This window comes from Rattus rattus, chromosome 5 (genome assembly GCF_011064425.1).
Source record: "Rattus rattus isolate New Zealand chromosome 5, Rrattus_CSIRO_v1, whole genome shotgun sequence".
NCBI classification, from domain to species: domain Eukaryota; kingdom Metazoa; phylum Chordata; class Mammalia; order Rodentia; family Muridae; genus Rattus; species Rattus rattus.
This window is the reverse complement of record NC_046158.1, coordinates 51,835,183-51,859,042: the sequence shown is the minus strand read 5'-3', so window position 1 is coordinate 51,859,042 and position 23,860 is coordinate 51,835,183. Positions and strand designations below refer to the sequence as shown.

Below are 23,860 nucleotides of genomic sequence, written 5' to 3'. Positions count from 1 at the left end.
CAATTTTTGCTTGTAATCATTGTACTGGACCTCGTTGATAAGCTAAGACACTGTGAGATTCATGGTGTTGACATCTAACCTTGCCACTGACTTCTTGACCCTTCTGCTTCCAAAACATGGATTCATTTTTTTCTTTTTGAAAACCAAGGTAAAACTCCATCTCTTTTTGTGGGCATATTGTGGGCAGTTTAAAGGTTGGTCAGAATCAAATATTGTGCTTTCAAATTTGATAATGCATGAGTGTGGAAGGTTGACCTTTGTTTCACAGTCATACATCAACATGACATGAGCAGAAGAGGCAGCCATTACCTTTAGTGTATTGGAATAGTGCTTTAGTTGCCATCTTCCGTGCAATTATTGCAAAAAAAAATGTTTTTTTAAAGCATTAAATTTCCATTTGTGAAATTTGTGAAGTTTAGTATTTTTGGAAATAGTTGTAATTTATACAATAAACAAATAGTTTATGATTTAGTACCAGCACAAGCTTGGTCTCCATAAGATCTACTTGTTCACTAATAAAAATTGTTAATTATTGCTCTGGTAACAGATTAATATACTACTATTAATATACTACTTTGTGTTTTAGGAATAAGTTTTAAGACACAACTCAAAGAAGTTTTACCAATTTTTTTTTAAATACATGTCAGTGATTGGCTGAAAGAGTATTTAGTGGTAACAAGGACCTGTTTGTGGTAATACAGGCTGCATACAGGTTCTGCCATCCGTAGGACTTCTGTCCTAGCGTGTGCATTTCGTCATTCATTTCCCCTTTAATGAATGCTACCTATGAGCCAGGCATGGGAGACAGAAATGAGACTATGCAACAGAATGATGTGAGGAAATTATGTGACTTCTTGGAAGGCTCATTCATTGGGAGACAATGGAAAGAGAGAAGGCCAGTGTGGCCCAGAATGGTGAAGCTCTTGGCAGTAGTTCCCATCCTGTCTTTATTGCTCCAAGACCGCCACTTCGCTCGTTCTCTTCAACCCCCACTCCCTGGTACAGGGACTCAAGGAGCCCAGAGGCCTCTGGAAATGCTTCTGCACAGTTTTATATGTGTGCACACATTGTTCTGGGAAGAGAACACAGATCTCATTTAATTTCCTAAGAGGACCAGAAATCAAAAGAGGGAGGCCATTGTGCCACGGAGAATGCTAACTACCGAACGATTACTTAGTATCGTTTAAAATTGGGTGGATCTTTCTTCACACAATAGGGAATTCTGTAAACTTTCCTCATGGATGAAGCCACTCTGCTAGGCCCAAAAGAAGTAATGCTGTATTAAGTGGTACAATGGATGTAAAAGTGTGTTCAGTGTGTTTTTGGACTCATGATGGCTTTATTGGTGACTACTTTTGTTTGGAAGAACACCTTCAAGTGTGTCAGTTAAGTTTTGAGGAGTACTGTGAGGAAGCATAATACATTTGGTTGTAAATACTGTATTTCTACTCATTCTATTCTATTTTATTCTTTAGTTGTTTCTAGTTCTTCCCTTCCTAGGAATCTTCTGCTTCTGTAATCATACCATAAAATTAATTTTTTCTCATCCATGTCTTTTTCTGTTTTGATTTTGCCTTTCAGTACTGGAGGTTAAATCCAAGGCCTGGTGTGAGCGCTCTACCACTGAGCCTCATCCCTAGTGTGAGCGCTCTACCATTGAGCCTCATCCCTAGTGTGAGCGCTCTACCATTGAGCCTCATCCCTAGTGTGAGCGCTCTACACTGAGCCTCATCCCTAGTGTGAGCGCTCTACCACTGAGCCTCATCCCTAGTGTGAGCGCTCTACCACTGAGCCTCATCCCTAGTGTGAGCGCTCTACCATTGAGCCTCATCCCTAGTGTGAGCGCTCTACACTGAGCCTCATCTCGAGTGTGTGCGCTTTACCACTGAGCCTCATCCCTAGTGTGAGCGCTCTACCATTGAGCCTCATCCCTAGTGTGAGCGCTCTACACTGAGCCTCATCCCTAGTGTGAGCGCTCTACCACTGAGCCTCATCCCCAGCTCTGAAACTTTCTGCAAAGCTATTTGACAGTTTTCTCTTTTTGACACATTGTTTTCTCTCCCATGGGATTCCTTTTTAGTTTTTAATCCATTCAGTTTGTACACTTTATAAATTACATAATAACAGCTGTATATGGAGCTATATTCTTAAAGCAAATCTGGGTCTGAGCAAGCTAATTCTCTATGTGGGAGTAGAATTGGCTTCTAGTAGCTATTTCCGGGGTTGGGGATTTAGCTCGGCGGTAGAGCACTTGCCTAGCAAGGGCAAGGCCCTGGGTTCGGTCCCCAGCTCGAAAAAAAAAAAAAAAAAAAAAAAACAAAAACAAAACCAAAGTAGCTATTTCCATAGGAAACTGCTGTTAGCACTTTCTAGAATCCATCATAGTCCACTTGCTGTTGTCTGGGGCCTTGTAGACACCTGCCACCAGCAAGAGACGGCAGCCCTTCAACTTCTTACAGACACAGAGCAGCTGCCAATGGTAAGGACTTTTCTCATCCCATATAGGCAGCTCAGGACATGGGTGCAAGGACGCATAGTCTCCATTCTTACCCCAGTTTCCCCTCCTTAATTTCCTGCATTTTTTTTTTTTTTAGTTTGAAGTATTTATTATAGTGAAAAAATATACCAGAATGTTTAGAATGGAAGGAGAGAGTAACACCTTTAAAAATAGTTTTTAAAATTTAAAATGTGAGGAATGCTGGTTCAGTATTAAGAGAAAAGTGGATACAGTGCTACATAGTGCATATGGTTTGATCTTATCTATGATAATTGTGTGTATGTGTATGATGTTGCACATGTAAAGAACTTGAAAGAAATATATTTTTATTCATTTTACTTGTTTTTTAAATTTACTATCAAATTTTTCTAATATTATTTTTATCTACATTTACTATTTTAAAATAAATTCCAAATCGAGAGCAATGGCCTATAGCAAATCACTGTTAAAGAAAGATCACAAGATCTCAGTTAACACTCTTGAGTTTCAAATTCAGAACATTTTTATATGAGTAAGTCTTTTGGGAAAGAGTTATCTTTAATTCAGCTTTAAACATGGGAGAGAATCAGTCTGAGGAGAAGAGTTTATGTGAGCAATAAAGTCTAGAGACCTTTGTTACCCAGGAAATGGAGAGGAGGAAGGAATGCTTTATGAACAGCACAGAGTTAAGAATTAGGAAGCCCAGATCACTTCTAGTAGCTTCAAGCACTCTCCATTTGTCTGGCGCTATGAAGGTCCTCTCCCCACATTTGCATATCTCCTCTGCCTTCCTTTATGTGCTCATATACAGACATGCACAGCTCATTAATTCTTCTAATTAAGAGAAATAAACCAAAGCTTTTGTCTTCTAATAAGTACTTATGTTTATATTCAATATGACACCATAATCTTTGATTTCTTAAACTACTTTTTGGACATCTCACCACTGAGCTCTATGGAGACCGCTTCTTAAGTGTGTTCAAATAGTTTTCTAAAGCTGGCTTTGGATATAAATCTAGAAGCGATTCTGCTATAATACGCATGCTAGTCTAGTTTAGAATTTTCAGGCAACAAAGAACAGTTACTGCAGAAACCTCACAAGTTGAGAATTTATGACGATTTGTAATAGATTTGAAAATTAATTTCACCACTTAGGAGATGACCATGCAGACAGATTTATATATAGTATATATGAGATTTTGTAGGGGTAATACTTAAGTCACTTGTTTTAAATGTCTGACTATGTGCACTTGGCTGTGTTAGTTTCCTATGGTGCAGAACTGTTATTGAGTACTTAATATTTATCCAGCCTGTTGTAAGACTTTTTACATTCAGCTTAGAAGGATTCTTTGGAATAAATTTTTGTCTCCATCTTGTAGATAAAGAAACTGATGTTCAAAGTTAAGTAACTCATGAAAGATCTCTTGGTAAGTGGCAGAGGCAAGATCTGAACTTAGGTATCTGTTGTGTAAGTATGTCATGTCTCCTTTGCTCTTAAGCATTTGATAAGGGTAGATTTTTACTAACATTTTCCTTTATCTAATGTACTTTAAAATGATTAAAATATACTGTGATAATGACTCATAGCAATATGTTATTCAGTATTTGAAGAAGTAAAGCATTTGCCAAAGAATCTGTTGATTAGGGTTTCTGAAGCTCCGTTGCAGAGATTAAGAAACTTAAGATTAGTCTACTGCCTATTGGCTTCTCTACTTAGTAATAAGAAGTACTGTATTCTTTCTGCTCGCAACACTCCCTAGAACTTTCCTAAGATAGCACAAAATGGAATTAGTTTGTATAAACACAAAAGATGATTGAAGTTGCTCTGTGCACAAATACATAAATTACATCTCCATTCTTGATGTTGAATAAATTTCTAAAACCTTTACATTCTTTGATTCTGTGTCATTTAATCAATTGTCTTTCATCCAAGCATGATGTTGTAAGCCTGTAATCCTGGGACTTGGGAGGCTGGGGTAGGAGGATTGAAAGTTCCAGGCCAGTCTGGATTACAGTTCCAAGGCTAGAATGGACTACAGAGTAGAAAACTGTCTGAAAAACGAACCAACCAACCAACCAACCAACCAACCAACCAACCAACCAACCAACCAAACTGACCAATCAACCAACCAACTAACCAACTGACCAACCAACCAACCAACCAACCAACCAACCAACCAACCAACCAACCGACTGACTGACTGACCAACCAACTGACCGACCAACCAACCAATCAACCAAACTACCAAACAACTGACCAGTCACAAGGGAACACATTTTCAATAAGATATTCACTGAAAGCATAAAAAGAATTATGCATTCATTATCTCATCAAAATGTATGTTCTCAGTCCACACTCTGTGTGTGTGTGTGTGTGTGTGTGTGTGTGTGTGTGGTTCGTTTGCTTTTTTTGTTTTTTACAAAAACTGCAGACTTCTATACTGTCTGGATGTTCACTAGGGAATCAGTGTTCCTTAGGTAGTTTCAACTGTTTATCACAGTGCATAGCAAAATGTGGTTCTCCACAGTTGAAGTGAATTTTGTTTTTTTGATATGACACTGTGCTCCAATATCAATATTCACCACATTGAGAGTTTAAACTTTTTGCTAGAATGGTAAAATTTTAGTTTTAGATTTTCTTGTGCCACCAGGCCTTTGCTTTGGTACAGTAGAAGCTAAGGAGGGAAGAGTATAGATGGCTGCTAACCTCAACCCCAGAGCTTCACTTAGAGGAACAGGTGATGGCCAGTTGCCTTCTCGGTGTCATCTGTGAATCTGTAAAGTCTGAGTGCCTGGCGCTTGCACCTTACCTTCTTGGATGCCATCTGCAGGTTACTAGATTGTGTTCACCCACCACTTTCATCTGCAGTGCTTGGTGCGTTCTGTTGACTCGGGGTCAAGGATCAACCTTCCCTTTAGTTCTTTATGCACTTACATGTGTTTTTCATAATTCCTATTTAAATGTAGTTCTTGTACTGTGGTAGTTGCAAAGCACATACTTTGTACAAATTCGTATTTGCCAGATTGTTGCCAGATGTTTGATAGATGGATAAGCATGAGACTCTAGCTCTGCCAAGAACTTCAGGAGAGCAAGGAGGAGTGAATAGCCCTTTTCCAACCACGTCTGCTGACATTCTCATGAGCGGTCCTAGGACCTGACAGTCAGTCTATGCAGGGAATGGCATCTTTTCCAAAAGTCAGGGACTTTTTTTTTTAAAAACTTATTTTAATTTTATGCTGTGCTTCATAGAATCACCAGATTCGATATATATTATTTCTCAAACATTTGGCCCATTTTTTTCCCTAAGAGGATTGTATCTTTCATAGTTTAAGGGTAGCTATTACATAAGAATTATAATGTAAAATAAAGTTAAAGAGACTCCTAATTGAAAGCTAAAATTACAAATGCTTAAAAACACCTTCCAGTAAACCTATATTGAGAACTTTCTTGTGTTTTGTGTCAACCATTCACACTATTAAAAAGATACAGCACAAGATGTAGTTCAGAGTAAAGAGCTCTTGCCAGCATGTGTAGAGCTCTGGATTCCATCCCTAATACCACAAATGTGAGTGAACAAAGACCAAATTTGTACCTTAACTTTTGACTTTTATAAGATTATGACTCCTTTCGGACCTCAGTTCTTGGGTGTCGGCTCACAACAATCATTCTGCCTCTGTTTAGAGGTGCTCATTCACCCTATTTAAATTCTGTAGAGCTAGAGAGATGGCTCACTTATTAACAGTGCTTGATATAAACTTCTTGCAGAAATAAAAAGTCCTCCTCCAGCTTCTTTCAGCTCCATGCCCGCTTCCCAACCTATCGACTTTGTGTACCTTTTGTGAAAACAGAGGCAAATCAATTTCTATGATGGTGAGACATACATTAGTCTATGGGTATAATGGTGAGTAATTAGGAGTTGGTTTGATGCTATGTCCACTTAGAATAATAATAGTATGTTCTTCCCCCAGAGCCTATGACCTGTCTAACCGCACATTAGTGACTTGACAGTGGTACCCAGGTAGGGGTTTTGTCTTGGGGAGTGGAATTTAAATCCAATTAGATTTAATTAGAAGGTGGTTGGTCACTCCTGTGACACCACTTTTACACTAGGGTTCTTGTTTTGCCAGGGCAGACATTATTCCGGCTTTCCACTCATACTCACTTGCAAAGGTTCACTGCAATGAGTCAGAGTCTGTATCAAGATCTCTGGCTTCAGTATGGGATCCTCATTGGGACTTCTCCTGGTTACCCCGTTCTTGCCTGGTGTAGTGGAGATCCTGTAACTTTGGATCAGCAGGACTGGCCCTTCCCTTTCATTGGTCCCAACCTGTTCACAAATGATACAGATTTTGGAGTGGGCCAATTCAGAGCCCTGGATCTGAGCTGGTCAGTCTGCCCACTCTCCTTCACCCACACCACCAAAGTGAGCTCTTCAGCACTGCTCTGGCTAGACCACCCAAAGAAGCCCTCAGGAAGAGGCAGGGTCACCTCTCCTGCTCTTATATCCTCAGGGCCAGTTTACCTGCACCTGTGCCTCCTGAGGCAGCTCCACTGTGCTGCCCAGTCAAGGTCTCTGATCTGCTGCAGCCTGCAAGTGGCAGGGCCAGCTCTCCCATGCTCTGTCCTCCAGGCTGGCTCACTCACTCCTGCTCAACCAGAGCCAGATGGTGAAGGGCAGGGCTAGCTCTCCCAAGCTCATGACCCAGTAAGCAGCTTTCTTGACTGCTGGAGGGAGTGGTGGTGGGGGCAACATCTCTGAGCCTGTGCCACCGCACAGCAGATGAGTGGCAGGGTCCGCTCTCCCACACTCATTTCGGGAACCAGGTCACCCACACCCCAGTGTCCTGCCTGGGGGAGCACATTACCTGCTTTCCAAGTTCTGCTGCTGGTGAGAGATGGGGCTAGCTCTCCAGAGCACTGCACTCATGGAGAAGAAAGACCAGTTATGTACAGCCCATGTGGTCCCTGGTGGCTACCCTAACAAGGGACATCCCCATGTTCTCTAGTAGTAATATGAGCCAAGGACATCGACACTGACCCCTGCTGCTCTGTTGCCTTGGTCTCAGACATGGCCTTCAGTGGCAGCTCGGGCTGGGACCTCACCATCCGTGTGGCAGGAATGGTCATTCACAACAAGCTCTTCTCTACCCTCGAGTCTCCAGTTCCATGTCTCTTCGTAATGTTCAAGTTGTTCCGCTTCTGTCTGTCCCATCTGACCACTACACACTTGCACATTGTGGGGGTTCCCACTGCAGGTTGGCCACACACTAGTGGGCCCCTGGGTGACATCCTCCATCTGTGTGTGTGGCATGGTGGCAAATGGTTGTCTATGGCCTGAATGTGCTAGGCATTGCAGGGCATGTCTTAGTCTGTCTTCCTCCTCCTGTGCTGTGCTGCTTGGATTTGATTTGACTTGATTTTTATGAATCCTAGGCATAAGACTGCTGTGGCCACCAAGCCAGACATCCAGTTAGGATGAACAAAGGACAGTCATTTGTGCTGCCCTTGCCAGACGTAAGAATAACACCACCAACAAGGTGTCTCTTTGCTCATTGCCACGAGGGCAGGTTTTATTTTTCTTAACTGCTGAAGAATATTCCACTATGTAAATATACCAATTTCATTGTTCATTCATTAACTGATGGACATCTGGGCTGTTTGCATTTCCTGGTTATTGCATCTAGAGAAACAAGGCACATGGATAGACATGTTAGTCTTTGGGGGTGTATGCCCAAGAGTGGGATGGCTGGATCGTATGGTAGATCTATTTTAGTTTCTTTGGGAATCTCTATACTGATTTCCATAGTGGCTGCACCAGCTTGCACTCCCATTAACCACAAATGAATGTTCCTCTGCCTCTCATCCATACTGGCTTTTTAAAATTTTTATTTATTTTTTAAAAATCTTATCTATCCAAGCTGGGATAATCTCAAAGTAATTTTAATTTGCATTTTACTGATGGCTTGGGATGTTGAACATTAAAGAAAAAAAGTTTCTCAGCCACTGGTATTTCATCTTTTGAAAACTCTCTGCTTAGTTCCATGCAACTGGTTTTAAAACTGAGTTGTTTCTTGATTTTAATTTTTTGAGTTTGTATATTTTAGATATTCTGTCAGAGATAACGATTTTCCCCCCCACATTCTGTAAGCTGTCTCTTCACTTGAGTGATGGTGTCCTTTGCTGTACAAAGCATTTTAGTTTTATGAGGTCCTATTTATTGATTGTTGGTCTTTTAAATTTTTTATTTATGTATGCGGGTATTGTGACTGCATGAGTACCATGTGCGTGCCTGGTGCCTAGTGCTGGCAGAGGCAAGGAGAAGCTGTTGACTTCTCTAGAACCGAAGCTACAGAGTGTTACCATGTGGGTCCTGGGAATGAAACCCAGGTTCTCTGGAAGGGCAGGGGAGAAACCATAATCATGAAGGTGGTTTACCCAGGCCACGATTTATCCATTGCACCCAAGATGTGCTGACTTCTTCAGTTTTCCCAAATGTGGGAAATTCAACTGCATAATTTACAGTAGTAGGGGGGTTGCATCCACACACTCCCCTGGGGGTGTGAGGGAAAGATGTATGAAAGTCCAGGGATATGGTGGATTACACCTATAGTCTCATTGTCTAAGGCTGAATTAAGGTTGTTTTGCATTGTTTTGAGGCCAACCTGGACTTCATTATGAGTTATAAACCAGCCTGGTCTATAGGGTAAGAACTTGTTTCAAAGAGAGAGAGAGAGAGAGAGAGAGAGAGAGAGAGAGAGAGAGAGAGAGAGAATAAAATAGGACAAAAGGTGAGAAAGTCAGAATTTTGAGGAAAATTTGTATTACAATTTTTAATTAAAATAATTATTTTTAATATATTTATTTAAAATACATTAAAATAATATCTTCAAATAGTATGGCTCATGGTACATGATTCAAATGGTACATAGACTCAAAGAAGTACCCGAACCCCTCCCCCATTTCTCCTCAACTACTAACAGTCTTGATCACCACCCCATCAGTGATGGTAGGCTAAATTTATTGTCAGAATGGTGCGTTATCCTTTGTTTGCTTCTAGACTTTCAGATCTTTCTCAGCTTGCTATATCTCACCGTGGTAATAATAGGAGTTGAAATTAAAGTCGTCAATGTTACAACTTTTGGTAAACAGCTGGGTGGAGGGGGAAAGACCATTACTGACAGAAAGGAAATTTACAGTCCAAATGGATTGTAGCTGCATGCATTTCATTAGCACACATAATTGATAGCAATGCTAATGTTCTAAAATGATTATTCTTTAATGCCCAGCTTGCATTATTAGCACACGTGTATTTCATTAACATACATAAGCAAGAACATTTATACATGTGGTAGCAAATGAGCTTTTAAAAGTCATTTTGTAGTAAGTGGGTGTTTGCAAGGCCCATCCACCAGTGTATGTAAATGTAAACACCTCTGCGTGCTATGGTGACATCTTTAAAAAATTGGAAGTTCAGTATAGAAGTTGTGTCCAGCTGTAAGACCAATCTCAGCTAAAAGGTTATACCTTTTAATAGCTGAATGGGCTGCCCCCTCAGACATACCTGGAAGCAGAGAATTTATTACATAAGGTACAGTCTCATTGGGTATGCAAGGTAAATAACCTCATTAAGGATGGACTCTGAAGGAGATACAGTGCTGTTCAAATAGGGCAAAAGGGGGCCAACAAGGCAGAACAAAGGCAGTTATGGAAGTCAACCACCGCTTTTATTTTGTGTTGAGTAAAATAGATTATCAGGGCGGCTACTTAAATCGAGACGAGGTCTGGGGAGAGTTTCTTTCTTCAAAGCAATGGATTAGAACACGGACTGTTTGTTGTTCATGCATTAACTGAACGATTTCAAAAAGGTAGAAAGGTTGACGCTCACGAATGTATCTTTAAAGGGCTATAAATGAAGACATCCTCTTGGGTGCGTTTCTCCACATTATGGTCATCCCCTAATAGATGTCTTGATTACAGTTTCATGTTTCCCATGCCTTGCCTTATGCTAGAGTTTCTTTTTTTAATTTAATTTTTAATTGAAAATAGAGTTATTTTTATACCCTATATTCTGAATACAGTTTCTTTCTTTCTCATCTCCTCCCCACCTCTTCACCCTTCCAACTTCACACTTTCTCTCACATTCTCTTAAGGCAAATAAAAAGACAAGAAAAAGCAGGATAAAAATGCAAAGAACAAACTAAAGAAAGAAAGAAAATATGAGACACACACACACACACACACACACACACACACACACACACACATACCATAAAATCCAAAATTAAAAACCACAATATACAAGCAAAATAGCAGTAAGGTTTTAAAAAAAAATGTCCAGACAGCAATATGAGACAAGAAATAATCTTCAAAAATACCTTTGAGTTCATTTTGTGTTGGCATTTACTTCTGGGCATGGGCCGGCCCTTCTACGTGGTTTATGTGTCGCGTGAAACTCCTTGGAGAAACGAAGTTTTCCTCTGTGAGCTCTTGTTAATTGGAGATAGATTTAGAATCAGGAATCGGAGCTTGTGTCTACTTCCCCATCTCAGTGCTGGGACCTGATCCGGTTTAGACCTGTGCAGGCCCGCAGGCCCGCAGGCCCGGTGACGGTGCCCGGTGCATTCTGCCACAGTCTCTGTGGCATTGTAGACTGGAAACTTTGTAGCAGGGCTGGTGTCTTTCTTTCTTCTCTGCTAGAGTGCAAAGTACCTTCCAATACGTGAACTCCGGTCAGCAGGGGTGAAGGCTCTACATGAGCACCAGCTAGATTTCGATGTGTTCATTGAGACATGCAGGCGCTGTCTTCAGCAATGGGGCTTTACCATCAGTCTGTGGAGAGCAACCAGTAGCCTCGGCAATAGCCCAGGTTTCGGAAGTTTTTATGGTTTATAATGGAATCCTAAAACAGAGAATGGTCCTTTTATTGAGACAACGGGCAATATTCGCTCACATATTACTATTTAAATTTACTGTTTTCTATAATATCTATAGTTATTTCAACTAACTCATCATTCAAAAGTTAAATTAAATCTGGCACGTTGGCTCATTGGGTAAAGGCATTTGCTACCAAGCCTGAAAGCCTGAGTTTGATCCTTGGGACTCATATGCTAGAAGGACAGAATCAGTTTTGAAGAGTTATCCTCCGACCTCCACATGTGTGCAGTGGTGTGTACATGAGTGCGTGTGCACACACAAAGAAGTGTAAAAAATATTCAGCTGCATTGGAGTATCTATAATGAAGCATTTCTAAAATAGAAAAGCTAGTTAATATTGGAGACTATTTTGTTTAGGGTTCTTTCATTTTTAGATTGTCAAAAAAACTAATGCACATAGGACACTTAGATATCTCCTGTAGCGGGTTTCACAAGAACACAGAGTTTAAGTCTTCTAGCTAACGATTAAGAGAATAGCAGCCCTGTGCTTAGTCTCAGACGGACTTGCTCTGTGGTTCTTTGTACCCTTTAGGCATATCCTCTTGTTTCTTCAAATCAGTCCCAATTCTCCCTTTTTAGCCCTTCATTCAAACTGCCTACTCCTACCTATTGTCTTACTGTGGTGCTGTACTCACTTTTTCCTCAGAGTAAAAATTATTATTTTTATAGTACTTTTAAAATCAGGATGCTGACTTTTGTGAGAATAGATTAATAGGCTTACTTTTTGTTGATTTCTGTTTTTTTAATTCAGTTACATTCTTTTATTTTTCTTTTTAAAATTCATTTTATACATTTTAATTGAAATATAATTACATTGCTTCTCCCCAGTTCTTTTTTTTAAATTATATTTTAGTTGGATATTTTCTGTATTTACATTTCAAATGTTATCGCCCTTCTCACACAGCCCCTCCACTACACCCTTCCCCTTCTACTACACCTCTGAGAAGGGGGAGAACCCCCTTGGGTACCAACCCACTCTGGAACATCAAATCACTGTGGCACTATGTACATCTCCCAATGAGGCTAGACAAGGCAGCCCAGTTAGGGGAACGGAATCCAGAGGCAGGCAACAGACTCAGGCAGCCCTGCTGTAGTTGGGGGATCCGCATGAAGAACCTGTACATCTGCTATACATGTGTGGGTGAGCCTAGGTCCAGCCTGTGAATGTTCTTTGGTTGGTGGTTCAGTCTCTGAGCGCCCGCAAGGGTCCAGGTTAGTTGACTCTGTTGGTCTTCCAGTGGAGTCCCTAACCTATTCAGGCCCCTCAATCCTTCCCAACTCTGCCACAAGACTCCCTGAGCTCTGTCTAATGACTGGGGTCTCTGCATCTGTTTCAGTCAGCTGTTGGGTGAAGCCTCCCAGAGGACAGTTTAGGCTTGGCTCCTGTCTGCAAGCATAATGGAGTATCATTAATAGTGCCAGGAACTGGTTCTTGCCTGGGGCTTACTTCACTTGGTACAGTTTATCTATAGTCCTACAGATGTCATGGTTTCATTTTTCTTTATAGCTATGTAAATTAGGACTGTATATAAGCATATTTTCCTTATCCACTCCTCTGTGGGTGGGCATTTAGGACAGTGACGTTTCCTTGCTATTGCAAAAATACTTTCAAAGTTTCAAAATCCAAATGTCATTTGCATTTCACGAGAATCTGTGATAACCCCTCATTTCTGTCTCTGAATTTATTGTTGCAGAATGAACTCTTGGATTCTATGGATAATTTTATTTATCCATAATTAGAGCAGGCACTGCCTGAGTCTGTTGCCTGCCTCTGGATTCCGTTCCCCTAACTGGGCTGCCTTGTCTAGCCTCATTGGGAGATGTACACAGTGTCACAGTGATTTGAGGTTCCAGAGTGGGTTGGTACCCGGGTGGGGGCTCCTGCCCCCCTCAGAGGAGGCATAGAAGAGGAAGGTGGAGGGGCTGTGTGAGAAGGGGGACTGGGAGGAGATGGGGAGCTGTGATCCAGATGTAAAGTAAATAAATAAATTAATCTGGGTGGGGGTGGGGAGACTTGAGAACATAAAACTTCCAAAGCTTGAGCATTTGTAATAAGGAATCCTTTGGTCCTGTGAAGGCTCGTTTCCCCACTGTAGAGGAAAGCCAGGGCACTGAGGTGGGAACGGGTGGGTGGGAGTGGAAGCATCTTCATAGAAGCAGGGAGAAGGGGAAGAGGATGAGGTGGGGGAAGGGGATGAAATGGATAATTCTATGGATTCTGTGTGTGTGTGTGTGTGTGTGTGTGTGTGTGTGTGTGTGTGTGTGTGTGTGTCTTCGTGACGGTAGCTTCTGCTCTGTATTTCTTGACGCTTACTGCTTTGTTTTTCTCGGACTCCTGGGCCCAACGTGAATCTGTTTATTTGTGATCCCTCTGCCTTCTTAATGCAGGCACGCCCAGTTACACACTCACCGCTGCGTTAGCTGTTCTTGGCTGTGTCTCACAGGTTGTGGTAAGTTACACTTCATCCTTGTTAAGTTCTTCCACGGTTTCTTCAGCAATCTACTGGCTGTTTCAAGAGTATATTGTTCAACCTGCATGTAGTTTTTTCATGCTATTGAAGCCTAGTTTTATTGCAGTGTAATCTGATAAAATTCAATTTCTGGTGATCTGTGATTTAAAATGTGGTCTATTTTAGAGACAGTGCATGGGCTATTGAGAAGAGGGTGTTTTCTGTAGCGTTTCCATTAAGGGATTTCCTCCGTGGTGTGGTTTAACTCCGAGACTTCCTTGGCTTTTATTTTAGGGGACCTGTCTAGAGTTGAGAGCACCACCCACTGTCATTATATCAGATCCTAGCTGAGTTTCATGCGCATTTGTGTCTGTTTGGTGCATGTGTTATACCCTCCCCATGCATCTCATCAAAGTCAAGAAGTTTCACGAAGCTTGAGTCTTAGTGTAATGCTCCTACTTCGCCTTCCCCTTGCCCGTGAATGAGAATGTGTAAAGTGTAGGAGTAGAATTTTCTTGCAATCATTACAAGCACTTCTTGGTGCTAAGGATATAGTTAGTTGCCCAGACCTATGGAATATAATTCTGAAATCGAATCTTAGTTTTGTTCCTTCCCCACGGGCTGCTGTCCTAGCACTCAAGACTCTCGCTCTGGCTGCTGCTGCTTTCATAATTAAGAGCCTGGAGCGATTGTACTCACGTGATCCTATGAGTGTGATCTTACCTCGACACAGACGAAATGCCTGATATCTAAAGGTAACCCCACGTGGGACACACTTTGCTAACATTCCTGATTTTAAAAATCAATGCATTGTAAGAGACCTACTAGGGCAGTGCCTTAACCCAAGATGGCAGCCATAATGGAACAGTGTAGCTGTAGCTCTTAAGTACCTTGGAGCTCCTTCAGGGACCAGCTGCAAGATTCTAGATGGCCGAGTTTGTCTTGATTTTTGCAAATCAGCTGGAGGCAGAGACAAGACAGATGGTATCAATACCCCAGAAGCAATCCTATTTTACATCTACTTTCGTCCACGATGACGTGAGGGGTGACGGACACGCAATAGATGCGCGAGTGTGGCCGTGGTCCCTTACTCTGGAAAAGAGTCACCAGGAAATCTTAGGTGATCGGAACTAAATTTTTTTTTTCTATATGACAGAATCACAAAGTCAGCCTGGAATAGTGACATTCCCATGAAATTAAATTGATCCTCGAATTATTGCCTAAATGATAGAACAGTAGAAGCTTAAGAACGTATTAATGTTAATGGGGATTGCTCAGCCAGGGCCGTGCAAGGCCAGTTGCGAAGTGCAGCAGGCGTGTTACAGAAAGCCATTACGTTCATCTTTTCATAGATGCATGGTTTGTTTTATTCTAAAAACATTTGAGGTTTAACGTTTTTATACCATGTCTTATGAATAAGAGTGTAATGAGGCTGGAGACCAAAGGAGAGCTCACCACTGTGCTCGGAAATAGAAAAAGAAGACGCTTCGGCCAAACGGCGTTCATTTGAATCCCCATTGCTAAAAAAATCCAATTTAATTTTTTTGTCGCTTGTCTCATTAACCCCAGATTTAGAGAAATCAAATGCCATTTGAATAAAATGAGACTGACAATTCAAAAAAATATTTTTAAAGGGTTTGGCTTTCGCATCGATCTTCCCTTAAACCTTTCGCAATTAAATGTTCTCCCATTACCAAACTTCTTTTTGCAGCGTATCTGTTTTTACCCCCGAGTTGGAGTCCACCTGTCTTCAATGTACACTGAGCTTTTATTTATGCTTTGAAAATATGGTAGATAAGAGGAATAAGTGTTTCTGATATTATGTTTTCTCATCCTCAGCTAAGAAGATTGAAATCCTGAGAAACAATTTTCTGAAGAAATGAAATCGTATGCCCTCTGAACCCTTTGGGGAAAATAGCCTTTGTGTTTGCTCAGAATGTGAGACAGGGAAACAGTACAAACGCCACAGCCATCTGGGCCACGCATGTGACATTTCTGTCTGGGGGGCTGGAAGTGGTGCTTTAAAAAGATTTGGGATTGTTTGTTTGTTTGTTTGTTTGTTTATTTATTTATTTATTTATTTATGAAATCACTAGTAAAGATAATACTGGTACAGTTTTGTCGATAGGAGATATTTCAAATCTGATCTATGTATTTTCTGGGGAACCTGGGAGATTGTTTTGAAACCTTTGTGTGGATGGCTTCACAGAACACGAGGAAAGGAGTTTTGGAAGCGCTCTGTCACGACAGCCTTTCTGAAGGCATGAGGAGCGCCTGAACTCCTGCTCATGTACAGTCCTCCTGCTCATGTACAGTCCTCCAGTGAGTGTCTTGAAAAGGGAACAAATGTTTTAAAAGACAACCAACATTATTAACGCCACAACAGCTCTATTTTTCAAAGAAGAAATAATTGCATTTAGTTTAAAGAATCTCTGCATATTGTTCCCTCTTCTTCCTAATAAAATGCTACCTGGCTAAGTGATGGTTGTTTTTTAAGTTAAAATTTTGATTTAAAAAATCAGGTTCATAATATATACAAAAGCATATGATACTGGTGTTATTATCAGATCTTAGACTTAGGAAAGTGGTCTTTTATACTTACATTTATGAATCGATTAGACAAATTAGCCAAATCACACAGATAATATTTGGAAGTTTTAAAAATATTTATTTTTATTTTATGTACATTGGTGCTTTGGTTACATGTATGTTGATGTAAGGGCGTTAGATCCTCTAGATCAAGAGTTACGGGCCGTCGTGAGCTGCCCTGTGGGAAGAGCAGCCAGTACTCTTAACCACTGAACCATCTCTCCAGCCCCCATAATTTGAAGTTTTACTTTGTAGGTAAATTATATATAAAATTTAAACAGCATATAACTTAGTAAAAGTACCTGTCAAAGGCAGTTTCATAAATAATGAAAGAAAAAAACCTATCTTCATTTTTATATCCAATACCGTTTTAATGCCAAATGGTTTTTAAGCTCAATCACTCGGCTTCATCAGCAACGCTGGCTCCCAGCGCTTGGCTCATTCCAGACTCGCTTCCGTGGTAAAAACTGGGTGCCATCATGAATGCTCAGGGAAATAGGTGGTAATCCAGGAAGACTACCTCGAAATAGAGTTCTCGTATTGCTTTGAGAAATCACAGCCTCTGAAGACTAAGGGCACTGCTGTAGACTAATGACTACACACGTGGGGTTTATACTCGGCCATGATTAGTTAAAAGTCGGTTTCTTTACTGTGGAATTGGAGCTCATATACCATTTGGATTCAGAATGTATCTTTCCCAGATTCTTAAGAGCTCAGGCTATTGAGGAAGTAGCTATGGTTTTTCGTTCATAGAATTTCCTGACTCAAAAGTCCTGGCAGCAGAGAAACCCTAAGAGTTTCAGATGAAGTTTGGCAAAAATAATTGAATTTTCAGTGGCTAATCACTTTCATAAAAGAGTTTCCTGATCAGTTAGTTATCTGCATATCTATCTATCTATCTATCTATCTATCTATCTATCTATCTATCCATCTATCTATCTCCATCCATCATCTGTCTATCAATCTGGCATTTGTCCATCCATTGGTCTGTCTGTACACCTACCTACCTACCTACATATTTACCTACTTACCTACCTACCTACCTACCTACCTACCAATCTACCCAATCATCCAATGACACAGCAACTTTTAATAAAGTTTATTCTGAGTATTTTTTTATGTATGACTGTTTTATGTTCGTGTTAGAGCATTTTTTTTGTTTACTCTAAGTGGCAGAAGTTAAATTAGTTCAAGGTAAACAAGGCTATTTCTGAAGTCCAGAGTTGCCTCATATGCCTTAATTCAAGCAGAAGAGGCACGTGACTAGAACTCAGGGCCAATAGTATCTAGGTATCCAAATCCCCTCAGAACTGCTCTCTTCAGTTTCCAGCTGTATTTCTCTCAACCCGCTGGCTTTACCAAGAGTCATACCAACAGTTATAGGCAGTGCTGTCTACGTGGTGGAGGAAACAGTCAATAATGTCAACCAGGCCAACCTACAACACAGTGAAATTCATCAATTACCACTTCAGTTCAGATACCAAGGGGGTCTTGTATAAACCTGGCTGTCCCTATATGGAACACATGGCTCAGAAGGAACTTAGGGGTATTGTTCTCAAGAGAATGGAAAATTCGAGCGGAAAACACAGCAACCATCCACTACAATTTCCAAACAGAAATTCAGCTTCCCTGGTATAACCAGTAGTGCCCCAGAGGCTGCACTGTAGACGACAACATATATTTGAGAATGACTACCTTCCTGATGACTTTGAGGGCTCCTCCAAATGTTACCCAGATGTTCTCCAAACTGTAATATTGGTGGAGTTTGTCCTGCACATTTCCTTCATCTCATCCACTAAAATATCTGTGGTGATGTTTCAGTTAACAACATGTGAATAGATCCAGCCTTCCAGAGTTGAAATCTGTCCTCTGTGTCATCTTGGGCAAGTGCCTAACTCATTGTCCTGTATTACTTGGATATAATTCCTACTTCGGGGAAATCTGGAGATTTGATGAGAGGCCAACATTATCACCTGATGAAAATCTAAGGACTTAGCTTACACTTTTCTCATTCTTTTGGTAATTACATAATTATAAGAATAAGGTCTACAGGGGAAAATGTCGTGCTGTTGGTAAGCTGATTCTTCTGCTTGGGTGCCTGCTTGATATCATACTCTGCTGATGCACGAAGTTCGTGTGATGCTGTGAGTCTGGCTTTGCTCTTTTGGTTGCTCAAAGCATTTTAAAGGCAGACAAAGAATGTCTTACTACTCATTGGGTTGCTGATGCCTTTCCACACAGAGTGTCATAACTGTGAGACTGAGGGCTGGGCCTTATGCATTTCCATATTTTCAGAATTTAGTACATGAAAAGACATCTTTTTTAACCTTTTCTTTGAATATTTTTAGAAAATATATATTCATTGACAATTTTATCTATTATCTATATCTATCTATCTATCTATCTATCTATCTATCTATCTAACTAACTGAATTTGATTATAATCCTTTCTGTTAAGGCAAAAAAAATGTTGATGGGATAACAATATATCCACATCAAACTGATGTTCTTGATATTACCTCTGCCATTCTAACCAGGATTCCTTCATTTCATCTTTATTTTTATCAAAGATCTAAAAACCTTCAAAGCTCAAGCCAAGTACTATATTTTCAGTTAGGTATTTTCTGAATAGCCAACCAGCTCTCTTAGCTCAGTTTCCCCCATAGACACAAGGCACAATCATGAGTGTTAGAGATCAGGTTTACCTAAGGTTTTGTTCTTAGAGTTGCATGAGAAGACCTTACAAAGTCAAATTAGTGCACATCTCTTTTATACAGGAGGAGTATACGTTAATCCAGGCCTTGAAATTATTAGCCTCATAATTTCTAAACAAGGCTTTGTGTTTTATGGTAAGCCAGGAGTATTTTCATTTCTTATATTTCTATACTTACTCTAAGACTTTTTATAATCTTTATAAAAAAAAGACTGGACTTATTGAAAGATTTATTTTGTAAATTAGGATTCCTAGTTCTATTAGACTTTTATCTTAGTCCAAATAGTTAAATGTAGAGAAGCCAAACAGCTTAAGAAGTCCGGAGAAAACTGCCAAGAAAAGAGATGACTGTGATTTATGCTATCTCCTCGTAGGTGTCAGTGATCAGATTAAAGAAGAGAGGAGAGTCTATGGAAAAGGCCCAGCTGCCGGGCTCTACAAACGTGAAGCGCCATGGGGGATATCTGATTTCTCAGCGGACTTCGCTGTGCAGAGTTTATAGACGGTAGCATTCGCGGTAGCAGGTTAGTTAAACATATTTGCTTATCTGTACTTTTGATGGTTTGTGAGCCTGCCTTCCCTGCTCACCGATAGAAGATACTGAATTCAATAGATAAGGAAAAGACTTTGACTCCATTCTAGTTGCATATGCTGAGGCCCTTGCCTGTGTCTGAAAGGAGATCCTCTGCCTTGGTGAGAATGCAGGGTCATAGGATCTGGGTGTGTACCTGAGAGGCACAGTATCCTTCAGCAACAGCATGTGAGGGGCTCTAGTGGTGCTCAACAGAGAGCATGCCAAGCACGCTCAAGCACCTAAGGCTTGATCCTTAGCCCCACAAACAAGTTTTCTCTTGAATTGTTGACATTTAGTAGTGACCATTCATTCTTGGTCACATATATTTTTTCTAAGTGTCTTGAACACGTCAGCAGTTACATTAAACATTTAAAATTGGGGCTAGAGAGATGGCTTACTGTATTACCCTATACATAAAACAATCTTAAAAAACATTTAAATGACAAAAAAAATTAAGGGTTGCAAATTTCTCCAAGCACTGCTGAAGTTTCCAGGCTAGTTTACTTAACAGCAAGAAAATATTTCAAAGGGGCTGGAGAGATGGCTCAGAGGTTCAGGGCACTGGCTGCTCCTCAGAGGACCCAGATTCGATTCCCAGCACCCACATGGCAGCTCCCAACCTTAAGACTGCACTCCCTGTCCTGACCCCTGCAGGTACCAAGCACACACACAGGGAGCAGGCGCACCTATACGCAGACAAAAATTCATATACAGGCAATAACTTTTAAAAAGAAGATATTTTAAAACAGTGCCAGCCTATTCTTATTCTATTGGCTGGCTTTTAGTTAGGTGTTATTGCTGGACCCTCAAAGCCTAACATAACACGCTGTGCTTTCACAAATGTGCATCTGCTGTGTTTCTTTTTGGTGTTTCTTGGCATCCCTTACCTCTGTGATCTGACAGATATCTAGAGATGGATCCTTTTGTCTTGCTAAGAATCTTCTAGCTCCCATCCCAAGACCTGTCAGAGACCTTTCTCTTCCAACTCCTGCCTGAGCCGCCCACTCCTATACCAGCCCAGAGGCCTCAGCGTTCAACCTCCCCGCAGAATTCTTTCTCTTCTCCACCTCTCCTATGCCACTCCTTTGACTTTTCTTCCTACCCTCGCATCTGGGAAAGTCTATTCCTGCTTCCTCCACCTTCTGCAGTTTGACCTCTGACTCCACTTTAAAAACTCACCAAATGGCCACTCGATGTCCTGTAGATGGTCGTTCCCCACAGCCCTACTTTAGTAAGGGGCTGTCATCATAGCTTCTCCATAAATTCTGGTCCGTTTGCAACTCTCCCTGCCCTGTTTATGATCATCCTTTCTCAATCTGCAAATGGCTGACTTGCCCCTCTGCCTCACTGTGAGTGATTGACGTTGCTCTTGCTCTCTCTGCCTCACTTTTCCAAAGGAAGAGGACTCACGAGCACTGACCTCTAACCCTCCGACCCCTCTCCGTTTGGCCTGCCTTTTCTGACTTGCTCACTTGTCCGCTTTCCCAGTGGGACCTCTCCCAACTGTTCACTGATATCAGGAACTTAACTAAATGCTTGAGTGTCAGGCAGACGAATGCTTGGTTGGAAACCAGTCCAGCAATGAGAAATGTGTAGATTTAAAGCCAGATGTCAAGTACCAATGCATACCTAAAACTAAAATCTTGATTTACCAGATGAGAACGCCTGAGGGTCTGAGGTGCAGAACATTCTTTCCTTAAAGACATAGGTTCCAAACAAGCAGTAGTTCAAATGTAATCCTTTGAGTATGAACTGCTTGCTGCCTTTCAACGTCGATGTAGCATTTAATAGGCAGCCTACGTGGGCAGATGAAGACCAACGTGCTTAGACTGAGTTCTGACATGGAATTTTAGTTGAAATATTTCTCCTTGTACATCGCAACAGGTGCCAAGAGTCCTCTGGGAGTGGCACCTATTAGCAATGGCGGTTTAGAACTTCCTCGTGTTTGTAAGCGTCTCGGAATCCCTTAGATCGGCTTCTTCTGGGGAAGCACGCACTCATTTTTCTCTTGCACATCATTACTATTAGCCATTACTGTTTATCAGAGCTGAGGGAGATTTTCTAACCCTGGAACTGTTCTTTGCCTTGGATCTGCCAGCTTACTGACCGGGCTCCAATGTCTAACTGAATCTCATTTACCAGCTGTGGAAACTTAATCAGGAGATGGGGGCGGGGGGATCCTTGGAGGACCGTGCCTCGCTCGCTCTAAATAGAATCTCCCTGTCACACCAAATATCCTGTGAGGCTTTGATGGAAGGAAAAACAAAACAGAGCCCACAACAAGAAGCCCTCCGTTCTTGGCAGCCAGATTCTCCATTTGGCCTTAACATAGCTGCTAAAACCACCGCCGTAACTTGAGTTCAGGTCCTGTTCATAACCTCTGAGGATAATTGCCTCCGGTGGCCCGAGCCCCAAGGTCGTCGGTCAGCTTCTCCCCTTACCTCGGCCCCAACCTCTGCAACCTTTATGGCGAAGACTAGCTCTTCCCTGGCTCTCTGGGCCGTGATTTCCAATGCTCACCTAGAGTGGTTTTGAGGACTAAGTTGCGGGCCGCTTCCCCACGCCAGGCACTGCCCTTGCATCCCCTGCCTCTTAAGGTCTGGAGAGTTTATGTTCCCTTCCCTCCTCTGGGCGGTCACCAGAAATGTGATCACCATAATGAGAGCCCTCCTTATTTGCTCCTTAGGCGAGCAGTCCTCGTATTTCTGATAAAGTAAACAACAGATAAGCCGCTGTGGAAGTTCTTTGACTTTCAGGAAAGGTGAGGTGTTATGGGTTCATTAATATGTAAACTGTAGTATGTAGATCTCAATGAAAGTGACAAACAAGTGCCACACTGGGTATTGCTGAACACAGGAAATGGTTGGTTTGAGCTAATATATACTTTTGGCACCACTTCATCTTAAAATCATACATAGCATGGCGCACCGGCAGGCTGGGTTTATGGCTTCATCTATTACGGCCTTGTCACTGTTAATTGTCATCCTTTACCCGTGCAGTATTCTACAAATTGGGCCTATCCAAAGTGACAGGAGGAAGAGCATTAAGCATCTGACAAGATGATATCTAAGTTCAATTTCCTACTCTTTACCTGATTTATACCTGCAGAAGATAATTTTCCTTTCTGTCATAAACAGCCCCATAAATCAGCAGTGCTTATGGCGCAGCCGCACCGAGAGCCCCCCCGGCTTTGCCGCCTCTGTGTTTCCTATTAGGAAGCCATTACTGCAGAATTTTCCTCCTTCAAACAAAAATGATGAAATTTAATACCACCGAGATTACAAAGATTAAGAGCTGAAGTACTGCTGGGGCTTTGCAATTGGAGCAGCTATCTGAGCAATCTTTGCAAAACTCAATAAAAACCGGGTTTCTGCCTTTGACGCCATTATCCATCTGTTTGGATGAAATTGCTGTATCATGGTATAAATCTGCGATACAAGTGACATAACCTCTGAAATAAAAGGGAACATTAACTGCTCTATCTTCTGGAGGCCCTGGGACCGGCTGGCTATAAGCTCACTCAAGTGTGATGGCGGTTATGCTGTGTTTTACTAGACTGGAGACAATTATCCTTTGCTCTCCTCCCCTCGTATGACAAACTGTCAGGGCTTCTGCAGAAATGATCTCAAATAGATTTTCTAAAATGCTTAGTACTAGATTGCCTCCATACATTATTTCTTTTCAATGGGCTGAAAATAAAAACCTAATCCACAAATCAATTGCTACATCTATCAGATGCACATTGGTGCACATTTTATTTTGTTCTATCAAGATTTTACACCGCTTATATCCTCTTCGAAGCGTTTTTACATAGACGGGCGTGCTGCGGAGAGGTGGCTCGGCTCAGGGTTCACCGGGAGTCAGGAGACGGTTTCACTTCCGGAGAGGGGAACCTCGGAGGGTTCGGCGATAATGGGAGGTGTGAAGAGTGCTCTCAGAACCTGCAGCGTGGGCGAGGGCACAAGCCCCCTCACGCCCTTCAAATGCCCACCACATCAGAGAAAGGGGGTGGAGAGGCTCTACTTACCTAGGGGGATTCTACTGGGCATGAACTCACTTCCGGTTTTCCTCCCTCTCCTTGGACTGATGAGCCGAGTTGAGGCTCAGTCTATCCGTAGGACGGG

The 23,860-nt window shown here is 41.6% G+C and overlaps 1 non-coding gene and 1 pseudogene across 1 annotated transcript; one reads left to right on the top strand and one right to left on the bottom strand.

Moving 5' to 3' along the window:
* Positions 1-7,897: 7,897 nt before the first annotated feature.
* On the bottom strand, positions 7,898-8,043 carry LOC116902564. Its single transcript, XR_004388160.1, has one exon. It is a non-coding gene; the product is annotated as a small nucleolar RNA SNORA48 (small nucleolar RNA).
* An 833-nt stretch (positions 8,044-8,876) lies between these two features.
* LOC116902542 lies at positions 8,877-9,031 on the top strand (annotated as a pseudogene).
* Positions 9,032-23,860: the final 14,829 nt, after the last annotated feature.